Here is a 22,952-nt window from a genome sequence, read left to right as displayed (position 1 = left end):
ATAACAGAGTGCTGTTGCCTACCTTCCCCGGAGCCGGAGCTTCAGCATCAGATCAGTTCGAAAGAATCATTAACGTAAAGCTAAAAAAAAAAGCTTCTTCTTAGTCGTTCTTTTCACCAACAAACTCTTTTCGCCAACAAACTTACCTATAACTTATCCTCGTGTCTCTTCAACCAAACTTTTAAATTAAAAAGCCTCGGATCAGAGCACAACCAACTAATCATATTTTTATTTCCACCGTGTGTTTTCAACCGCATCCACACGTCGGTGTTAAATTTATGACAACCTTTCTCTGTCTGGCTCACCGCGTGGTGTATGAGTTGTTCTTTCTGTGTGTATGAATATCTTAAAACCACGGTACAATAGAAGCGAAGCTAGCGCAGTGCGAATTGGCAGCGGTCAGGGCCCATTGCATAACAAATTACAAGCAAACGGTATTATTTACTGAATTTCAATACAAAATCGCTAATACTATTAGCTTGTAATTTGTTATGCAATTGAGCCCAGGAGTCTGATTTGCACGAAAATATCATACAAAAGTCGTAGTTATCCATATATTGCTGCAAAAATTACAGCTAAAATTAATTTTGCGACTAATGCTTTTGCTGTAATGTTGTACTCGTATAGCTAATTCCGTACAATTATGCACTACTTTCGAATGGTATTTTCGGGTAATAAATATGATTTCAAACATCAGTCCCCAGAGCGTGGAAGATGTCATCCAATATCTCTTAACATCTGAGTGGCAGACAACGCCCAGCAAAACTACTGAAAATAAGACTTTAGATTACGTGGAAATCCCAGATAGGGAGCTATCGATTTTTTATCTATCTCATAAGCACCAACTATCTGGCTTAAGGACATTGTTCCTTTATGTTAAAATCTCTAAAATAGGGAATTTCTAAGAGAAAAAGGGATAGACGATTTGTAATTTGCTGTGCATTTCAAGACCAGTCTCCACTCTTAAAACATTGGGAACTGGTGATATTTATTAAACTTTAAAAATGTATCTAACTTTCACTTAAATAGTGATATTTTGACTTTGAATTGGCCTATTGGCCCGGTTGAGAAAAATAGTCAGTTCAGTAATTACAGCATATATTATATTTAGTAACTACGAATCGCTACTACTCGCTCCCTTTTCAGCGTGCTCCGGCCTTTAAATTTCTTCTGCACCACGCGAATTTCAACCGTACCTCGGAGGCGACGCCAGCGATGTAAAGCGAGATTATCGTAATTTAACTACACCGCGGAGGTGTTGTGCGGATATTTGTAGAGATAGCAGCTTCAGCACGCTTTCGGAGTGACCAAGCGCGGAGATATGAACAATGAGGTATTTACTTGTGCTCGTATCAATAAACCGAACTTAAACTGCAGCCTTATGTGACTGCAGCAGACTTAAGATTGCATTTGAAAATGAACGCCATAGATGATCGAAGTCCACTCTATTTAGATAACCTGTAATAAGAGGTATGGCTGAAAAATTTATGTGCTTAAAACTGGAGCTTGAGCTTTAAATGAATTTTGGAGCATGCATTTTTTTTAAAAGACAGAAAGAAACAAAAGTAGGTGCCTACAAAAAAGGTACGGAAAATCTGTTTTCGTGCGTCTTAAGCTCAAGAGAATCGAATCAAACATCGTAATGGTTATTTAATGGCTTTACGCTATAACGATGCCGGTGGTTCGCCAAGTTTTCACTGTCAAAGTCAATTGGAGCTGTTTTTATGTTGAATTTATTATCCCCTGCCTATTTTAACGTTGTTACTGAAATAATAGCAATCAAAAACACAGCAAAGTTTCCATTTTATTTCAAAACGAAATGTAATAGATTCATCGAGCACTCTGCGGTTTCCAGTATCTTCTTATTTCCAAAAGATTGGTGAAAGTGTACTGTACTGTACCTACTTCCTGTCACATATCCTTGGTTAAAAAATGCATTTGGCGACCTTAATCCTACGTTGAACTGCAATCGACGTCAGGCCATCTTGAGCTCTCACTGCGAAAGATTTGCGATGCGTTCAGTTGACCACAGTCCGGCGCGTCCGTTGCACGCATCCATATCCGATACCGATACGCGATAAAAAAAAAACAAAAAAAAATTTGTCAATGCCACTTTACGCGAGAATAGTGATGTGTCATTTCCAGTGCGACAAGCAGTAAACTTTATCGAGTTTGTTTGGTTTTAAAAACTTAACGGTGGTTTTATGTTTACCGGCTCCGTATTGGGATAAGGATACATTACTTTATCAAGCGGATTTTGCATTTTGCGCACACACGGATTACACCATGGTGAGTTTCAAGTCTTAATTAATTTTATATCTGGAGCTTTCATCGTTTTTACTGGTGCAAAACGTTTTAACGGGTTTTTATTTTTTACTTGAGGTCTTGTTTGCATAAGTGGACATGAGGAATGTTATGGTTAGTACTTTTATCGTGGTGGATCGATTGCGGTTTTTTAATCTACGTAAAAACAATACTAGTGTAGTGTGTGATTACGTACCTGCGGCGAAATAAAACAACAAACCAATTTGGCTTTAATCTACTGTAAAGGTACACATTATAATTATATCCCTTAGTTTATTAGTAATCACATACTTACTCATAATTTTATAATCCCAGTATCATTACTCTCAAATATCAAAACGCGAGAAATGGGAAAGTTTCTTTGCTCATCGGTACCCCCACGTAACAAATGGGCAGATTTAATTTACATGTAAATATGTATGATATATAGAGTTCTGTGTAATCAGATAAACTATGATTCTTGTTGTGTTACTTTATTTATGATAGGACTCGCTATATATATATATATATACTAGTAAGCCCACGTGTTCACTTCCTAGGAAGAATTAACTAACCTCTAGGCAGCGCGGGCTCCAGCCCTTGATTAAAGTAGATCGAGACCGCTTAAGCCGCCCCTTGAGGTCTGTAGGTAGGGCTACTACGATATTCAAAAATTGAAGTTCGTATCGTTTCGTCCCTCCCACTCCCGTATGAAATATATAAGAGCGTCAGGACGGTACGATACGAACTTCGATTTTTGAATTTCGTAGTAGCCCTACTGATGCCTAGAGCAACCGCTCCTCTCTGGCTTTACCGTCTACTCTCCGCTCTAAGTACGCTATCTTCTAGATAAGTTCTGCCTCTTTAGATATTAATGGCATGAAGAGTAAAAAATCAGACGAGTAGTCCAAATGCTACGGTGGAACATACGTAAAAACCAACATACATAGACTGTTAAAATCATTACTCTTCCTTTGTCTTTGCCGTAGTCGAGTAAAAAGTGATGGAAAGCGTTTTCTGATCGACAGAACATCGCTAGATGGTGTTAGTATCGTGAAGTTCGGCTAGCTATAGGTAGAGTCATTCACGATGACGCGTGCCGTGGTTCTTATTAGAATGACACTAATGTCTATTTTTGACAAAATCACGCGTCTTCGTGGATAGCACTAGGTATAGAGTCTTACCCCCTTATTCATAAACGACAGTCAAACCTATTTTAGTTAAAATGCCGCTAAAATTCGTTTGTCCTTATCTGTCACTTCGACATTTGTATTTGTTAGAAAGGGACAAAGCATTTGTTAGTTAACACAGGCTTGTTGATTGTGAATAAGGGGGTTAGTATTCGTTCTAGACTTGTTAGCGAGTCTCAAACGTGACAAATGCCAATATTGTTAAACGGACCTCAGTATACTAGCGCCAATTAGCCACAGAAACACTCGTTGAATATTCATCGTAATATTTAAAAGTCAAGGTCAAATTCAAAATATCTTTATTGAATTTAGGCTATAGCAAGTACTTATAAATGTCAAAAAAAAAACTGCCACCGGTTCGGAAAAATCTCTTTTGAGAAGAATCCGGCAAGAAACTCAACGATATATATAATATATAAACAGAAAAAAATCACATTTAACACGTAGCAGTTTTTGGCGTTCCTGAGTATAGTTATTTGTGAACGAGGTTGGTAAGTAAGGTTGTACAAATGAGTTGACGAGTGATAAACCCGAGCCGCAAGCGACGACGTTTTTCAATACATTTGTTGTGAAAATAGGCAATTAATAACACAAAACTAAAAAAAAAAACAACGCATTTTTACTAAAATGGCGCGTCCGTAATGCGCATGCGTAAGTTTTGTTTTTAATTAGATTACCTAAAATTATCAGGCAAAGGTTCGACGCGTTCAGGCACTGCGATTTTTTTGAATAAATAAAAGGTGGAAATCATTAAAATCTGAGGTAATTAAATTACAGTTTATAATAATTAGAATCAATTTTGCAAATTCATTACTTAGTTTTGTATATTTATACGTTATTCTACGTATAAGTCGGTATTTTTTATTTTTGACATTTAAAACTCTTTGCTTGTAAACTTTTAAAATGGAGAATTAAAAAAAAAACTGTAAAATAATCGCACTAATGCGGTAAAATGAACTTACGAACCAGGATGCATCCTTTGAAAGTGAATTTTTCGAGCAAATGTGATGCGGACGAGGCAATTTCTATAGTTTTCAGATGTACAACATACCCTAATTCAGCGTTATAGTACCAACTTTCCCGAAGCAATTTTCATCCTCCTTTCACATCAAGTTTTTCTCATAAGTAAAACCGGATCAAAAAACATCTTCGTAGATTCCACTAATGTTACTAGAACATTACTCGTTATTCAACGTGTATGCAAGCCGTTACGTGCACTCTGTATGTCGCTCGAGGATGGTGGTAGTTCATCATCCCAGCCTATGTACGCCCCACTGCTGGGCACAGGCCTCCTCTCAGAACAAGAGGGCTTGGGCCATAGTTCCCACGCGGGCCCAGTGCGGATTGGGAACTTCACACACACCATTGAATTGCTTCGCAGATTTGTGCAGGTTTCCTCACGATGTTTCCTTCACCGCAAAGCTCGTGGTAAATTTCAAATGTAATTCCGCACATGAATTTCGAAAAACTCAGAGGTGCGAGCCGGGGTTTGAACCCACGACTCTCTGCTTGAGAGGCGATAGGTCAAACCACTAGGCCACCACGGCTATGGTGGTAGTTAACGTGAGAAAAGTTTTTCCATGTCAAAGCCTGTATGACATTGACATAAGATTGAATTTGACTTGACCTGTGTAAAAACTTTTTTCACTAAATCTATATCAGAGAGATCCAATTTCGATGTGAATGTCGTCTTCTTACTTAAAATAATAGCTTAATCTTGGGCAGTAATTAAAAATTACCTTCGGACATTTTAGTAACAGGTGACTTTGTGGTGTGTGTGCAAGTTTAACGTGGATTTGTGTTGGTATCATTGTCAAGGTATCAATAAACGTTTATTCAATGTTAAAGTTTGTTTTAATATCTTACGAAAATCGAAAGAGTTGACGAAAAATCTTTCGCGTTATTTATAAAAATATATATAATCCTCCACATCGGTTTCGATGACGGCGACCCTGACTAAATATATCCATTGTATATTGCAAAAAATATATAATAATTAACAAATAAAACACTTATTTTCTAGCGTGCGCTCTAATATGGCTAATAAAAATAACAGAAATAGGAAAAAGCACTGTCATAATTTTCATATTAAAATTGCGAATGTAACTCTTGTCTCTGTCGCTTAGCCGCTGAACCAATTTTGATGAAATTTGGCATGCAGATAGTTTGTGGCCCTGGGAAGGAAATAGGATATTTTTCATCCCGAAAAAATGATGATGAATGAATGATGACTCTCATGGTATAGCGATAAACGACTTGTTCGTAGACAAAGTCGGGGGATGAATATCAGTTTTAAATGATTCGCGATCAATTCGTTATTGCATTATACAGTTTTGTCGGGAAGCAAACCGCGACCTTGGATACGCTCCCGATATTTCGACATCGTTCCGTGCATTGATCGAGGATAGACTAAAGGAAATCCAATTAGGTAATTGTGGGAGCTCAGCTCACTAAAGGTGATCGCGGTCTATATCCGGTATCCCGTGGAAAATATGTCTAATAAAATGACTAATAAAATTAAGTGTCTAATCTTATCTTGTTTAATATTTATATTATTAAATGTGTATTCAAACGTGATAGTAAATGAACGTGCTTAGTGCCAAACCACAAAGTAATTTCAATGATGTTTAGACATACACCTGTTCAATTATAGTTCCAGCTCCATTAATTTATATATAAAGAGGCAGAACTTATCTAGAAGATTAATAACATGTCGTTACATGTAATTTAGAAGATAAATTTACTAATTTCCACGTTAAGCTAATATTTATTCTTACATTTTAAAAGTACCTGACATAGTTTTGTAAGATGACTCCAACGAAAAGATTACGCAATAATTAAAATAAATCTAATTATATGTTACCACTCTCGTTTTCTATCGAAGCTTTGTTTATTATAACCTTGTCTTCATGAATTATTGAAATTAAGTGAAAGTAAAAATCCACCGCTAACTCTTTCTGACGCGGGCTTACTTAACGACGCCCGTTAGAGGTGAGGCAGCCGGTAATGTTGTAGCCACGAAATTAATTATGTTCTGCCTGTCAAAACTTATTACAAACCTTTGAAAATGGCTTTCAGGATACTTGGTCTTGAAAAAGAATTAAAGAATATTCGTGTAACTATACTAGGTACACATTTTTTTGTAGTGTTCATAACTTTAAATAGCTAAGTTGGAACTATTATAAAAAATGTGGCTATACCTGATAAGCTTAGAGCTAAAATAGCTTTTTATGTTTGTGGTAAATAAATAAATGTTTTGTATAATATAAATCTCTAGATAAATACGAATTAGTTGTGTTGAAATGCAAAAAATGCTGAAACGATTGCCTTGGCAAGCAAAGTAAAATACAATTGTTAATTTCTCTTGAAATCTATAGAAGTGTGACTAAGGTACATGAAAGTGCAAAAAGTTAATTAAATTTTCGATCAAGATCACGCATTCGTACCACAATCGCGTGAGCATCCTCCAGTCGTAATATAACCGTTCGTGACAGATAAATCACAGGGGTCGTTGGATGTGATTGACATTCATGGTAGCTTACAACATCGGTTCTGTACTCCAAATAGCATTGGACAGATTTTCGACTGTTAAATCATGTATTACGTGGAATGGAATATACTCGTAGCAAAATATAGATTAATTTTGGAAATGAGTTTATGGGAAGTGAAGTTCATTCAATATAAGTATTTTTAAAAGTATTCCACCAATACCTGCATTGCGATAATGCCGAAGTGAGATTGATTAAAGTTAATAAAAATAAACGTAAATTAATTACCAACATATCTCCCGATAGCTTGTTTAATGCTGAAAGTCAAGTACCCATCATAAAAGTTCAATTTTACTTTTCGAGTAACGTACGACTGCAAATCGCGTCCTAGATCGATACGAAGACATACTTTCAGTGTATGACTTGCCATTCGTCACCGGCGAAAACGAAAAGCCAACAAGTAAAATAATTTATTATAATGAGTCTGCCAATGTAAATATCTTCTCTCTTCGAGCTTCTTCATTACACTGCGTAATAATAAAATTGGCAGATTACTGTCTGAGATTTAAATGTTTGTATTCTTTATTTAGTGCTACAATCTTATATGAAGTAAATGTTCCGAATGCTACAAAGAATAATTCCCCCAAAGAAGAATATTATATATATTTTTTTATTCGACTGGTTGGCAAACGAGGAAGTGGGTCTCCTGATAAGAGATCACCACCGCCCATAAACATCTGCAATAGCCCTGGTATTGCAGATGCGTTGCCAACCTAGAGGCCTATGATGGGATACCTCAAGTGCCAGTAATTTCACCGGCTGTCTTACTCTCCACGCCGAAACACAACAGTGCAAGCACTGCTGCTTATATTTTTCGAGAACTGCGGGGGTACGTACGGCGTGTCAATTTTTTGTAGTGACGAGTATTATTTCTTTTTGTTTTTAACCGACTTCAAAAAAGGAGGAGGTTATCAATTCGGTTGTATTTTTTTATTATAATAAAAACAAAAAAATATGAAAAATTTAAAATCCACACAATAATGTGTAGCTTTTAAAATAAAGCACTTATTGTATATTCCTAACATACATGTCTATGTATCGTTTAAGTCTTATTTTCTTAAGTTTTTTTCTACATTGTACCGTTTTTTGCCCAAATAAACATTAAACATTAATTTAACATGAAGCTGGTTTAAAATAAAACAACTTGAACTTGTTGTACTGCGCATAAAAAGCAAGTCTCACAACAAATTCAAATATTGAAAAGGCCAAACTTTTTTCGAAGACACACTTTTGCAGGATGACTCGTTACATTTGGCAGTGCCCATCCCAACTGTCAGTTGGGTCAACAGTTAGGTATTAAGAATTAAAAATCTCTTCATGAAGTATTTACTTTTATTCACCTGCCGGTACCGTGAAAGTTGATCTTTGTCGAGAAATGTAATTAAATTAGCACTAAAAGCAATTTCTGTGTGTTTGAATAAGAGATGAAGACAAAGTAAATATACCAGTGAAGTAACTATCGTTACGGTTTTTGGAGTGAATTGTAATTTATGATTTGTTATGACAGTGTTTTACTTCTACAAGGGTTTGTCGGATAGTAATTCGTTTGGAGTTAAATTTTATTACCATCAAGTATTCTTTTTTATAAGTGGGTTATTTTTATTGAGTTTTGAAATAAGGCAAAAGTTTACTCTACCGTGTTCATGATGTTATATTTAAGTTTATTTTTCCATATAACGCTCCAAAAAGATGAACGTGACTATGGGCGAGTTATTGTTAAAGATGATTATTACATTTATTTCATTACTAGAGAAAGGGATTGAATTTACTTACAATTTAGAGTAACTTCTCCTAAAATACACATTTTTAATATCTTTTACGAGTGCCTAACGTATTAAAAGTGTTTTTTTTTTACTACAGACTGTATTCGTAAATTCAGCTTTTTTTGTACGTCAACCGTTCCAGCCACTGCTGCACTGTGTCAAATTCTATCTGAAATATCACCAAATACCTTTTTAGAAACTTTTCGCACTCTGCTGAACCAAACCACTTGTTAGCACGCGATACACTTGCTACGATTCCAAAGATGTAATAAAACTATAAATTAATAGCGTATTCTAGGTTAGTGTGTAGAAAATTCTTTTACACGCCTCAAAACAGCCGTTAAATTAATGAACTGAGCGAGTGGTAGCTCTAGAAATGTATAGTGATGGTTGGTTTCATTAATAATAATAAATTATTTTATAAAGAGACCTATTTCCTTCTTCTCTCAGCAATAATTATTATCTTTAAATGTTATAGCAAAAAGTAGCTTGTACTGAACCTAGACAAAGATTTTTCATGGATTTCAATGTGTTAGATTAGGGCCAATACTGTGACATTTATAGCAAACAAGAAATTTATTCGTGATCCAATGAATGTACGTACCTAACTACCTACTTTAAATATGAGGAAAACATGTCTCTAAATGATCAATGGATAACATTTAAGGTTGCTCCACTAGCCTTATTTAAGAAGCCTTATTTTATACGTGACACAAACAAGACAAGAATTGCTGAAAAGATGATCGATTGTTTGGACATGAGCAGCCTTCAATTGTCTTTCAATAAAGCCAAAATTTCACCTTCTTTCGATGGTTCTTATAACAGTATGACTCGTATTCCTTTGTTGCTTGGTTTAGAATGGAGTTTATTTAGTTGTCGACGAGCAAGTCACGTCGCTGTGCAGTTTTTTGTCCAGTTGTTTTAGCTGCTGGTCCAGGATTGTCGGAGGCGCCGCATTCCGTTCAAAGTCCATGACATAATGACTTTGCTTTATATTGTCGCTCACTATCGGTTTGGATCCAGTGAAAGTCGGGGTCAGGTGTCACGTTAACGTGGACATTGTTAATGAAAATGATAGTTAAACTATCATGATTATTTTTAGCTGACATTTGTTACCTTTAGATCTGATAACCAGCCAGCTTGGTAACATTCTTCATATACAAAATTATTACCATTGCACTAACCAAATATTGTAAAACAGTAGATATTTAAAGTTTACGGAAAGTAGTCAAGGACACTTTTATTGAAATCAAATCTTAGCTACAAAATATTCTGCTTTATTGATTCAACCAACAATAAAAATCAGGTGTAGTAATTTTTTAACAGAAAATATTTGTGATAATAAATATTGTAAACCTTGTTAGGAATCCATAAATATGTAAGTCAGTTCATTTGGCTTATTAATGATTTTTTTATTAAACTGATTTAAAACAATTGAATAGATAGAACATTAAGCCTAGTTTAGACCTATGCAAGCAAAAATCGTGCAAGTTACATCACATTACATTTACATTCGATTGACCGCTTCATATTCTTTTACTTTACAGCCTCGCAATGTTATGCAACTTGTCTGATTTTTCATGCAAGTCTAAATAAACTGGGTTTTAGGTACAAACATACACGGATAGCCTGAAGTATACTTACCACAACCGTCGCAGTCGACACTGATGTTGCGCCCAGTCGAAGACTTGTTGAATTGATGTCTACCATATCACATAAATAATACAGCATGTTGTTGGCGTCGGCACTATCAAACAAATTTCGCTAGGTGTCCTGTCCACCTAATACAATATAAGTATACTTAAACCCGCGGTGCGGCCGCTTGCATTCGTTTTCTTGATTCACTGCAGCGATTTAGCCGTAGTGTGGCCTGGGCCTATTCTATTTCGCAGGATGGAGTGACTTCAGTGGGAACCTTGAGGCACTGATTAGGCAAAACTATTCTTCAGAAATAAATCATCAGCGCAATTCTCATTATTACTTCTCCTTTATTCCAATGGTAATGTAATGTATGTACCCACGTAGAGACTGCTTTATGCAATGTCTGATACACAGATATAGATTACACTAGATAACGCAAACACCTCAATCTGTATAAAAACCAACCGTGTCACTTTTTTATATCTACGGTGACGTCTCAAGAGCGAATTAGCGATGTGAATTCCCCGATGTCGCGATGTGTAATGCGCCGCCCGCCCGCGCCGTGGGGCTCGAGTCAGTCACTAGTCATGATTAGTCAGTTAGCGGTCAGTCTTTGTATGGGGTCAACCCCGACGTTTGGTCGGGGTTCGGACACGCGAAGTAGATGCATTTGCGTAATCTAGTGTAATCTATATCTGTGGTCTGATACAATTTTCCAAGACTTGTTCTAATCGACTTAGCCACGGTGCATGTTAACTTAGCCGTAATATCCAGAGCTATTGCGGGCCCCGCTTTCTAGACCGGTGAAGATTAATACTTTCCGCTAGATCTCCCCCATCTATGCTATATCTACTCACAATAATTGAGACATTTATGTATTACCTATGGACCATCGATTACGAAGTTCTTGTACCTCAGATATGGTACGCAAAGGCTTTTTCTGAGAAAGTTCCATCTCTGTCTGATTTTTCTGTTCGTAAGAATTACACGACCTTAGATTATTTTCTTTTTTGTCAGTGAACGTCTAGACGAGGGGAGCGTCTTTACCCATATGTTGTTAGCACGCCATTGGCCTGCACTAGTTCTCAATCATTTGCATTTTCTTATGCCATACATAGTTTCCATAATTTTCATTTGTCATATAAGGTAATTTATTTTTGAAACAGTATTGACTTCAGAATTTATATTAAACTAACCTAACCTAATAAATTGCATTCTATAAGATAACCCTTTTAAAAAATGTGCTTAATCCTAAAAACAACATGGTACTTTGTAAATATTTTATGGAAAGTGAAATTATTACAAATGAAATTATGGTAACTAAAATGATTCAGCCTACGTCAAGCGATTCGCTTTATCCTTCTTGTTTTGCGGTCAGATACGAGTACAACCGATACCTTCAAAAACTCCGGTGAATAAGCTGTTACTGAATTATATATGAGTAGTGAGTTAACATTGGCATCATATCTGCACGTACACGTAGACATATATGTATTGTCTTTGATTTCGCTGAAGTAGCTTAGATTCTACAAAGGAATTTTACAAAAAAAGTGTACCTTTTCTTTTTTATTTCAATTTTAGAAAAAATATGGTTTTTCCTACTCAAAATCAAGAGCACCTACAAACGATTCTGATAGTTTAAAGAAATGTCCCAAACAAAAATGGCAGTTCTGTGACGTTTTTTTTCATACAATCGGTATGGGCGTCACAAAACTGACTCATAAATTTTGTATGAGTGTGCAGGATTCGTTGGCTTTCAGGATTCCAATTCAAGGAAGACGTTTATTGTGCGATACAAATGAATTTATTGCATAGATGGTACGATACAATATTAAAAGTGAGCTTTTTCGTGACCGGTGACTTGCAAGAATAGAGCTTCCAAAAATCTGTGTAGAGAGCGGGTAGGCGAGTTTCCGTGCGCGACAGTAGATGGCGCTAGTAGGCGTGGACATGCCCCCGCCCTTGGAAGCACCGCCTTCCAACAGGATCATAGCTTCACTCGCTGTCTGTTTGCTTCGGTAATAACGGGCAGATCTTAGAGAAAGCACGTCGAACAGTGCCCGTCGCTGTGCGTATATCGGCGACGCGTGAAACGCCGTCGTTGCCCGGAATAATCGGGTAACGCGCCCTAACCGCCATTTGAGAGGAGGCAGGTTATCGTCCTTGATCAAGACCAGGCTGTCCAGAATGATGTCGTCTTTCTTCGTCTTCCATTTGGTCCTTAGTTGAAGCTCCGAGATATATTCCTTGGACCACCGTTGCCAGAAGTGTTGACGCAGTTGTTCGATCCTGGCGTAGCGTGGTAGGCTAGTCGTCTGCTCTGTCGTCAGGTCGTTGCTTGCGGGGCTGGTCAGCGGTCGGCCTATCAGGAAGTGAGCAGGTGTAAGGGGAGACAAATCGTTAGGATCCGAGGACATAGGTGAGAGGGGACGAGAGTTAAGGACGGCTTCTATTTGAGTCAAAACCGTGCTAAACTCTTCATACGTCAGCCTAGCGTTTCCTACGACTCGTTTAAGGTGGAATTTACAATTACGAACCCCACTTTCCCACAGGCCCCCAAAATGAGGAGAATACGGTGGTATGAAACTGAATTTGATACCATCGTTAGAGGCAGAATCGACTATATCCTTCGAGTATTTATTTAAAAATGTAGGCAGATCCTTATCAGCACCCACAAAATTTTTTGCATTGTCTGAAAATATAACTTGAGGTTTACCTCTTCTACTAATAAAACGTTTGAGTGCTAATAAATAATCGTCAGTGCTGAGGCTCGTGACCAGCTCCAGGTGTATTGCACGAGTGATCATACACACGAACAGACAAACATACGATTTGATGAGCTGCGCGCCTTTGCCTTTTCGATTTAGTATGTACATTGGGCCAGCGTAATCGACGCCAGTTCGAATAAACGGAAATCCGGGTTCCAAACGTTCACACGGTAAGTTGCCCATAATAGGACTCAACAGTTTAGGTTTAAATCTGGTACAAATCACGCATTGCCTAACTACGTTCCTTGCTAAATTCCTTGCACCTAGAGGCCACCAACATTCACGCATGGTAGACAGGAGAAGCTGCGGACCAGCGTGGAGCAGCCGTTTGTGCTCGTACTCAAACAACAACACCGTGAATCTATGTTTACTGCTTAATAACATCGGATGTTTTTTATTATAGTCAAAACTGGACGAATTACACAACCGTCCGCCGACTCGAATAATGCTAAACTTATGCTGCGAATCCAAGAACACATTAAGACTAGCTATGTGATTCGATTGTTTGTCAGTCTGTTTTATTGGCAGTTTTTCGCATAAAGTTTCATAAACGCCCGGGAATGATTGCATCTGAGCGAATCGAACTAGCATGCGCCGCGATGCGTTGAGCTCGTCCGTTGATAAGGAACCGGTTACTCGGGGTTGTTTACGGTCCAGATGAGGCCGTAGGTTTCGTATAAAGCGGAGTACATATGCGCCGGTACGAATTAATTTAATATACGACGAAAATCGATTAAAATTAAATAAGTCCTCACATGGAATACAAATGAAATTTAATGTTTGGGACCGCAACTCGGGTAAATTATCGAATGCAATATTTTGCGGTGAATTATTTTTTATTAAATCTAAATTTTTACTATGTAAGAAAAGTGGTCCGGTCCACCAAAGATTACAATTAACTAGATCATCTAGGCCTAATCCTCTAGACAATAGGTCGGCTGGGTTGTCTTTTCCACTGACGTGTAACCAAACCGAATCACCAGTGAGCTCATTTATTTCTGTCACTCGATGTTGTACAAACGGCTTTAGTAAATGTGGTGACATGCGTATCCAACCCATGACTATTGTCGAGTCCGTCCAAAAGTAAACCCTTGTGAATACTATCCTTAATGAATCTACTATTTTTTTGTACAATCGCGCGCCCACGAGTGCACCGCACAATTCCAAACGGGGAACGCTAATTGCTTTCAAAGGTGCTACTTTACTTTTGCCGCATAGTAATTTCACAGTGACCTTTGACCCATCATCATATGAACGTACATAGGCGCATGCCCCGAAGGCTTGTATAGATGCGTCTGTAAATATGTGCAACTCTGTGTGTTGAGTGTGGTCACTTCTAACATGACGAGGAATACGCAAGTAACTTAAGCAGTTTAGAGTTTTAACAAAGTTATTCCAAGTCATTGCGATGTTGGTAGGTACGGGAGTATCCCAATCGATTTTGCTTAGCCACAGTCTTTGAAGCAATATTTTCGAAATAATTACAGATGGTGAAAGTAACCCCAAAGGATCGTATATCTGAGAAATAATAGATAACATCGTCCGTTTATTTAATTTAGCTAAATTAATTGACTGATCTATTTTTGTTGTAAAATACAGTTGATCGCTGTCGTTATTCCAACCTATACCTAAAGTTTTACTTTGCGTATGCTCACCTATGAAATGGTTTTTCGTCTTGTCACGCGTGACGTCACAGTTAAAGGTCCACTTTCGCAAAGGAAAGCATCCTGACTGCAGAACGTCGTACGTTTTTTGACAAATTTCGAGTAAGTGTTGGAAATCATCATGACCTGTGATTAAGTCATCAACAAACACGTCTTGATTAATGACGCGTGCGATAACATCATCACCACATTCTTGTGCTAGCTGGCGAACGCAACGCATACTCAAGTAAGGCGCAGATGCCGTACCATACGTCACTGTATTGAGCTGATAGACGTGTAACGGATCAGCAGGGGTCTCGCGCCAGAAAATCAGCTGTAACGACCTCTGATCAGGCTGTATCAGAACCTGCCTGAACATTTTCTCTACATCAGCACAAGCCACGAATTTGTATTGCCTAAAGCGTAATAAAATAGAAAAAATGTCGTTTTGAAGGGCTGGTCCCGGGAGCTGAATGTCGTTTAACGATTTATTCGATGTGGTAGTAACACTCGCGTTAAAAACTACACGCAATTTCGTTGTACTACTACTTTCACGAAACACCCCGTGGTGACAAAGAAAATAATTTGGGTCCTCGTATTCGTTTACGCGGGTCATGTGACCCATACGCTCGTACTCGCGCATGAAGTCACAATACAAGCGTTTATAACTCGGCGAACGTTCGAGTTTACGCTCTAGTGATAAAAATCGATTTTTCGCTAACGTATAAGAATCACCGAGGGCGTCAGCTGATTCTCTTAGCGGTATGCGGACGGAAAACCTACCATCCTTATCACGTTTAGTCGTATTAATAAACAGCTGCTCACATACGCGTTCGTCAGCTGAGAGAACACTACCTACTTGAGGAATGTCCTCCAACTCCCAAAATTTTTTGAGTTGCACGTCTACACTTTGTGTGAAATGGCATTGAACTTGCTGAGCAATACGTAAGCTCTGAGTACATACGGGACCCGATATCAACCAACCTAATTTCGATTTTTGTAGGTATGGTCCGTCTGGTAAACGAATCCTATTGCCCTCTAAAAGTTCCCAAAATATATCCGCGCCGATTAATATATCGATTTTAGAAGGCACGTTAAAATTGGGATCGGCTAACTGAATCGCATTAGGTATTTGCATAAAATTGCAATTAATGTTAGTCGAGGGCATAGTCGAAGTAATATGCGGCAAGACAAAACATTTAATTGAGGTGTGGTAATCGCTTATTCTCGAACGTATAAAAATATCGCATAAATGATTCGACTGTGTGACAGATTGCCCTACACCCGAAATCCGAATAGTGGACTGTATTTTAGCCGCATTTATTCGTTTAATTAAATCTTCAGTGATAAAGCAATGTTCACTTCCGTTATCAAGAAGTGCGCGAGCTGTGTGGAATTGATTATCAGCGTCAGCGACTTCTATCAACGCCGTGGATAACAGAACTTGTTGTGAAATAAACTGCATTCTCTCAGATACGTCATTGCAACGATTAACTGTTTGCGAGCGATCAGCTGTCGCACAATAGGTAGATGTAGACGGCATCGAGTTGTTATGCGCAAGCGCATTTGATCTAGGCACGCACACACTCTCATCGCGGCCACTATCCGTATGCAGTAAACTATTATGTTTTTGTTGACACTGCTTACAAGGACCGAATAAGCACTCAGTCAGAGAATGCCCTTCGCGTAAACAATTACGGCACAAGTTCTTGTTTTGAATAAAATTTAATCGATCGTGTATTGACATATTCAAAAACTTAACACATATATAAAGGGCATGATTTTCATTACAAAGAGCACAGGTACGAACTCTTTTGTTATGATTAGGAACCGGTTTTGCTTTAACACCGCTGTCCTTAGTAGAAACGTAACTATTTGTGTGCATTGAATTTTTATTTGAAGGCAGATAAGGTTTGCTACTCGGACCCGCGGTTGGCGCTTTCGTGTGGTTCGCGTTTATCATTTCCAACATATCAGCTCGGTTTTTAAGAAACGTAATGAGATCATCCAATTTTAACCTTTTTGACGAGTCAGTAACTGAAGTGTTAGAACCGGCAGCCCCTTTGTGATGTTCCCACTCGCGTTCCGTGGATGCATCAAGTTTTGAAACAATTAAATAAATAATTAAGGTGTCCCACGCGTCTGTTGGTTCATCCAGTGTTTTTAAAGCTCGCAAATTTCGCAAAATGGTGTCTATTAGTTTACGTATTTGCCACGGGGACTCCTGTTTTAGTGGTGAAATGCTAAAAAGTGATTTTATGTGATTGTGTACTAAAAGCCTCGGATTATGAAACCGGTTCTCGAGCAACTCCCATGCGTGAAGGTAATTAGCAGACGTAAATTCTAATGCACTTATTACATTCAATGCACTACCGCTAAGTGAGGATCGCAAGTAGTGAAATTTTTGAATTGCATCCAGATCTAAATCGTTATGAATCATCGTAACATAAGAATTTTTAAATTCAAGCCAACGATCATACGACCCATCGAATATAGGCAATTTTATATCGGGTAATTTTATGTTAGAACGTATTTTATCTGCATTCGAATGGGACAACTCGTTCGCCTGGGGCTAACCTCCATTTCTGCACTCTCGATTAAACAGTTAGCAGTAGCCATAGTAGAAAAATACAATGCTTCTATCTCTGCGACATAATCATAATGTAGTTGCATTTCCGATTCTACACTACGCATTTCAATTTCGTTTTGTACATTATTGAATTTTTGAAAAGTTTCAGAAGCGGCTTGCATTCTGAGTTTTAATTCAGATATTTGAAATTTAGAAAGACTAGCTTCTTGAAAGGAATCGATAGATTTTTTAAATTGCGTTAATCGTCCTTTCAAATGACCTCTTTGCTTGCGAAGCTCAAAAAGTTGGTCATCTTTGGAAGCACCCGAAGGAAAGTTCGATTTTGCACCAGGCTCAATCATTTTGGAAACGAGTAGAGTGAAATTTAGTTAGGTACTTACGTGTAGGTAAACCGATTAAATAGCACAGTGAGTAGCAAAGTCACTGCGAGTTGCGTAACGTGATCGCAAATTTAGCACGATTTTAAGCACAATGTTAGTAAAGGAATAGACGGGAATGAAGGCCTGACCGTTCACTGCTGCAAAGCTGGCAAGGTGCTGGAGTCCTCTTCGTAAGGTAATTCGACTTCTTGACGAGATGACTTTTTCGCTTGATTATTTATCCGTGCTCGAAGACCATTTATGTGCAGGATTCGGTGGCTCTCAGGATTCCAATTCAAGGAAGACGTTTATTGTGCGATACAAATGAATTTATTGCATAGATGGTACGATACAATATTATAAGTGAGCTTTTTCGTGACCGGTGACTTGCAAGCATAGAGCTTCCAAAAATCTGTGTAGAGAGCGGGTAGGCGAGTTTCCGTGCGCGACAGTAGATGGCGCTAGTAGGCGTGGACAATGAGAAAATTAAAAATATGTTTTGAAAGAAAAGGTACACTTTAAAAAAAAACGCCCTCTTTCTAGACAAATTGATCCATCATCAACAATGGTAGGTATTTAAAAATGTCCATTTGAATATCATCGAAGATTATTTTCCTTTCACCAAAATCACATTCTGTTGTAGAAGTACTTCTCACAGCTGCTATTAATAATAATGATTCGATCGTTGCGCACAATTGCTAAAAAGTTATTTATGATCATGAGAATACTTAATTGTATTGTAGTAGCATTTAATGTTAAATTTGGCTTGTGATCTTGTCTAACGCCTCTGGAACGTTACTTTTTAAAGTAACGTAGGTACAATTCGGATTATTGGTAAATTTATGGATCGCGGACGGGATTCAATCCCGCGTCACCCCCGCCAGTCGCGCCACAGATGGCCTATGCCAGCGATTCCGAGGTTGGATGGATTCCCGGTAGTCTAGTTGGTATAATCCTCTGGCGCTTAAAGCCTCAGGAGGTGCAGGTTCGAATTAGACCTGCGATCTGAAAATAGTTTTCGTTTTAAAATATCTTAGATTTCCTTGAGCACATGCATTGCTAATAAAAACAAATAATATAAGTAAGGGGCCATCCATAAAGTACGTCACACCAATGTTGACCACTTTTAACCCCTCCCCCCCCATTGTCACACGTATTGCTATGAAATTTGCAATATTTTGTTCTTGTGTCATAAACCGCCTAAACCGCCCCCTAAACGTGTGACGTTATGGGTGATCCATCAGCTAGCTATCCATCTGCCAAATTAAAAGCCTGTAAGTAGTCTATGGCGACCTAGCTATATAATAATCAAGAAGAAATTTTTCAGTGCGAACGATTTTCTTCATTGATAGCACAACTTTCATTGACCGTGGCCACCTCTGAGACTCGTAAGATTGGTCTGAGAATGACACGGCATTAACGTCAGGTTCGTACTCACATAATACCTACTGGCAATCCAATTTACCTATATCACTTTTCTTTCACTCCCAAAACAAAGAAAATCGAGGAATAACTGACAACTGAATTCCAAATTCAAATGACATGGGCAGGACATATCTACCAAACTGGATTGGTCCATCTCTACCGATTGGGTTCCATGCGATAGTTACCAGAGCAGAGTTAAAAGAGGAGTAACGTTTTAAGCTGACTGGCGGATCTAGATAAAGGAAGAGGAAAGTGAGAAAAGAGATAGAGAAGACGACAGAAAATAAGCCAATTCAAAATAATAGTAACTACCTACGGACCACCGTCATCATTATTATTATTATTATTATAAGTTATCTACCTACTAAGGTATGTTAATAATCCAGTGAAATATTTAACAGGCGAGCTCAAACAGTTTCATCGATACTCAAAGGACCAATCGATTGTCCATCGGCAGTTTTATCAAACAATACATCGATTTCTACTTTCCTAACGCATCCGTATGAATAAACAGCGTGGGTAATATGCAAATTGGGGGTCTATTAAGTTTCCAATCCAAGGTCGTTATGGGATCGCGCGAAATCCGGTTACTTTGTATTTCGATACAATTTGCCGAAACGAAACTCTACACTATTATTTCAAAATAGCGGTAGATAATTGCGTAAAATTAGATTAAGTTCTTTGGGTAATGATTAAACAAACGGGTTAATGTGCTTTGAAGGTATTCGTTTGAAGCAGAATTTAAAAGAGTACTAGCGAATTGACTTTGGCAGGTTTCAGAAATGCAGATGTTTCAAAAGTTTTTTAGTCCATTTTATTGTTTACTAGCGGCCCGAGGTAACTTTACATGCACACACATATACTTATAATAATTTTAATTGGAAGGCTAGTAGAAATTGTGCATTAAACGTAAAAAGTAAATAAAATAAAATAAAAGTAAATAAATATTCATGTCAAAACCAAAGTTACCGTAGGTATGTAGACTGGTGCGCTGCGCTGCACCTGCATAATCTCAAAGAAGAAAAACTATTTCAAATCTTTATAACCTTAACCTAAGTAACAACCCTACTAGGCTGTATTTTTAAATAGATTTTGGCCGCTGGAAAATGTTCAGTGGGCTGCATACGGCCCGCGGGCCGCCTGTTTGACATAACTGCCTTAGAACGGCGATCGCAACGTCCTACAAACTTGACAATTGCGTTAAATCTGTTTTATTTTCATAAAAGTAAGCGTCTGCTTTTGGTATTGAATGTTCATATTTACTATGCATTGAATAATTATAACAGGTATACAAATCCGACCAAGCGTCTCATGTAGCTGTATCGGCTAACGTTCACATTTCGCTGACTTGCTAAGCTCCGTATAGAATTCGAATCGATCATAATAAACAGAAAGTTCAAAGTGAAGGTCAGATAAATTGAATTAGACACGAGTGATTCTTTATTTGGGGTTCCTCAGTCTAATATTTAAATTTACTTATCATCTGCTTAATGGTCTGAGCTTCTGGAACAATGAAAACATTAGCCAAATTCTTAAAGATTTTTAGTGTATACGTTCAGTCTTTGCTAGAATTTAGAAAGTGTATGTAAATTTGATGACGATGAATTAGTAAAGTTTTAAGAATCGATATTGGCATGAACATCGATTAATCCAAAGGGATTTACAAAATATATTCACGGGTAGATTTAAATAAATCTGTAAGTAGTTACTACTTACCAAATTTTATTTAGCATGTATAAATATGTATGTACAAGTATTTATGATTATAAATTTGTATGTTAGTCTGTAAGGTATTCATTGTATGGGCCAAGTTGCCCGAAATAAATGAATTTATTATTATTATTATAATGCGTTGTAAAGTAGTAATTTTAGATTATTTATGAGGCACGTAATTAGTGTAAGAAACAAACAGGAAAGAATCTATAAAACCAATAAAAATGTTTAATGTTTAACGCAGGCGCTATTACCTGTCAACATAGGCGTTCAGTTAAAAAGTATCTACCGTTTGTAAATACTGTTATTCATATTATTATCAATGATATTCTATGATTACTGTGAAAAACTTGTAAATAATTAAAAGATCTGTGTAGCCTTATTACTAACAACCTGCACATACTATACAGCAAAATTAAATGCAAAACACGTTGAAGAGATTAAATTTATTTCAAATTTTGCTGTTGTATTACGTTACCTTTGTAAAACGTGCTTGTTAATTTACATTAAAGAACGTGCTCTTAAATCGTTCGTTCCATTCTCCATACAACCGTAGTTCCGGTCTCATTTAAAAACTAGGCAACAGAAATAGACGAAATTTTTTAAGTATGGACTAGACGTATTTATCTATGCCTGTGGTTTTTCAGTTTTTCATATAAATGTGTAATATCAGAATTACAGGAGCTCAAAAGTCGACAAAAAAAAGATGTCAACTTACACGAGAATTGCAGACTAATAAAGCATTTTTACAAAAACCGAAAAACCACAGGCATAGAAAATATAATGAATATCTTGATTGTAAAATATCATTGATTTCTGTGCTATACTTTTCGTATAATATGAGGAAAACGAACGAAACCCAAAATTCAACCGCCAAAATCTTGAAAAGCCTACAGCTACCTCGATATAAATTACGGACGTCGTTGCGGAAGCCATGGGGGGGACGGCTGCGAGCGCTTATGTCACGAGCGATAAAGACAGCAATATCCGAAACGAATACCTAACGCGGCCGCGCGGCCGGCAGGGAAACTTCTCTTAAAATATTTGAAGAACACGTTCTAAAACTAGTCGTTTATCAAAAGGTTACCTTGTCTTGATGAAAATGTCAACCTCTTTACGATTAATTACTGAATCTCTGTTTAAGTTTGGTTTTTTAAATCATAAAAAATAAGTATACTTAGATTGTAGCATTTCAGTTGTAAACATGCAATATTCCTAACTTGAGAAAGTTAATCAATTAAATTAACGTTATTTTGCAATTTTTGTAGGTTTGTTTCACGGTTTCGAAGAAAATTTTCTTGAATGCACAGAACTAGATACGGAACCATTATTTTTAAAGACTTGATAGCATTTTACGAGAAGTAGCGGTGGTTACTTTATTACCTTAAATAATCATAAAAAAGCCTAATCTGTTTTTAATATTTTTATGACTGTTTTAGTGGTCTTGTGAGTCCAGTTAGCTTCTTGGCTCGACGTGAAGAGGGATACTAAGTTGTAAATGAAAACATGCATACCTATCCATAACCGTTATACTACTGACTAAGTATAAGTATACCTAACTTATGTAGTCTTACTCTGAAATGCCATTGGAACTTAATGATATGACTAAATTCTGTAGCGACTAAACGCTTAAACATACAATTTTGTGGCTACTTAAATGAAACTATTTTATAAAAATCACAGTTATTGGAAAAATGTTTTGGACGGAGAGAATACATTTAATGTAGCTTTTTAATTTAGCAGCCAACTGCAGAAAACATGACGGCTTGATGATAGCCGAAACACGATACTTAATTGCAGTAAAAGTACTTAACTGAATGATTGATTAATTGAAAGTTAATTGAATGATTGTCACGAGTGTCGTCTAGTCCGGTCACGCCCTTGGCTGGTTCCTAGTTCCATTCGCACGGAAACAACGTTAATTCATGTCTGGTATGGTTGCGATGAAAAGTACTAACCGTTGTTTAAAACTACGTTCGACGTTAATAATCTTGCTTAATAATCTAAAGATGGCTGCTGCTTTTTCAAA

The 22,952-nt window shown here is 37.4% G+C and overlaps 1 protein-coding gene across 1 annotated transcript in view; it reads left to right on the top strand.

Moving 5' to 3' along the window:
- The first annotated feature begins 2,016 nt into the window (after window positions 1–2,016).
- Window positions 2,017–22,952, top strand: part of LOC141431131 (uncharacterized) — a 77,844-nt gene continuing 56,908 nt past the window's right edge. The window contains exon 1 of the mRNA XM_074092143.1: window positions 2,017–2,289. The gene's annotated coding sequence lies outside the window, so the exon portion shown is untranslated. The remainder of the gene's footprint in view (window positions 2,290–22,952) is intronic.

This window comes from Choristoneura fumiferana, chromosome 9 (assembly GCF_025370935.1).
Source record: "Choristoneura fumiferana chromosome 9, NRCan_CFum_1, whole genome shotgun sequence".
Taxonomy (NCBI): domain Eukaryota; kingdom Metazoa; phylum Arthropoda; class Insecta; order Lepidoptera; family Tortricidae; genus Choristoneura; species Choristoneura fumiferana.
This window is presented reverse-complemented; position numbering and strand designations above follow the sequence as displayed.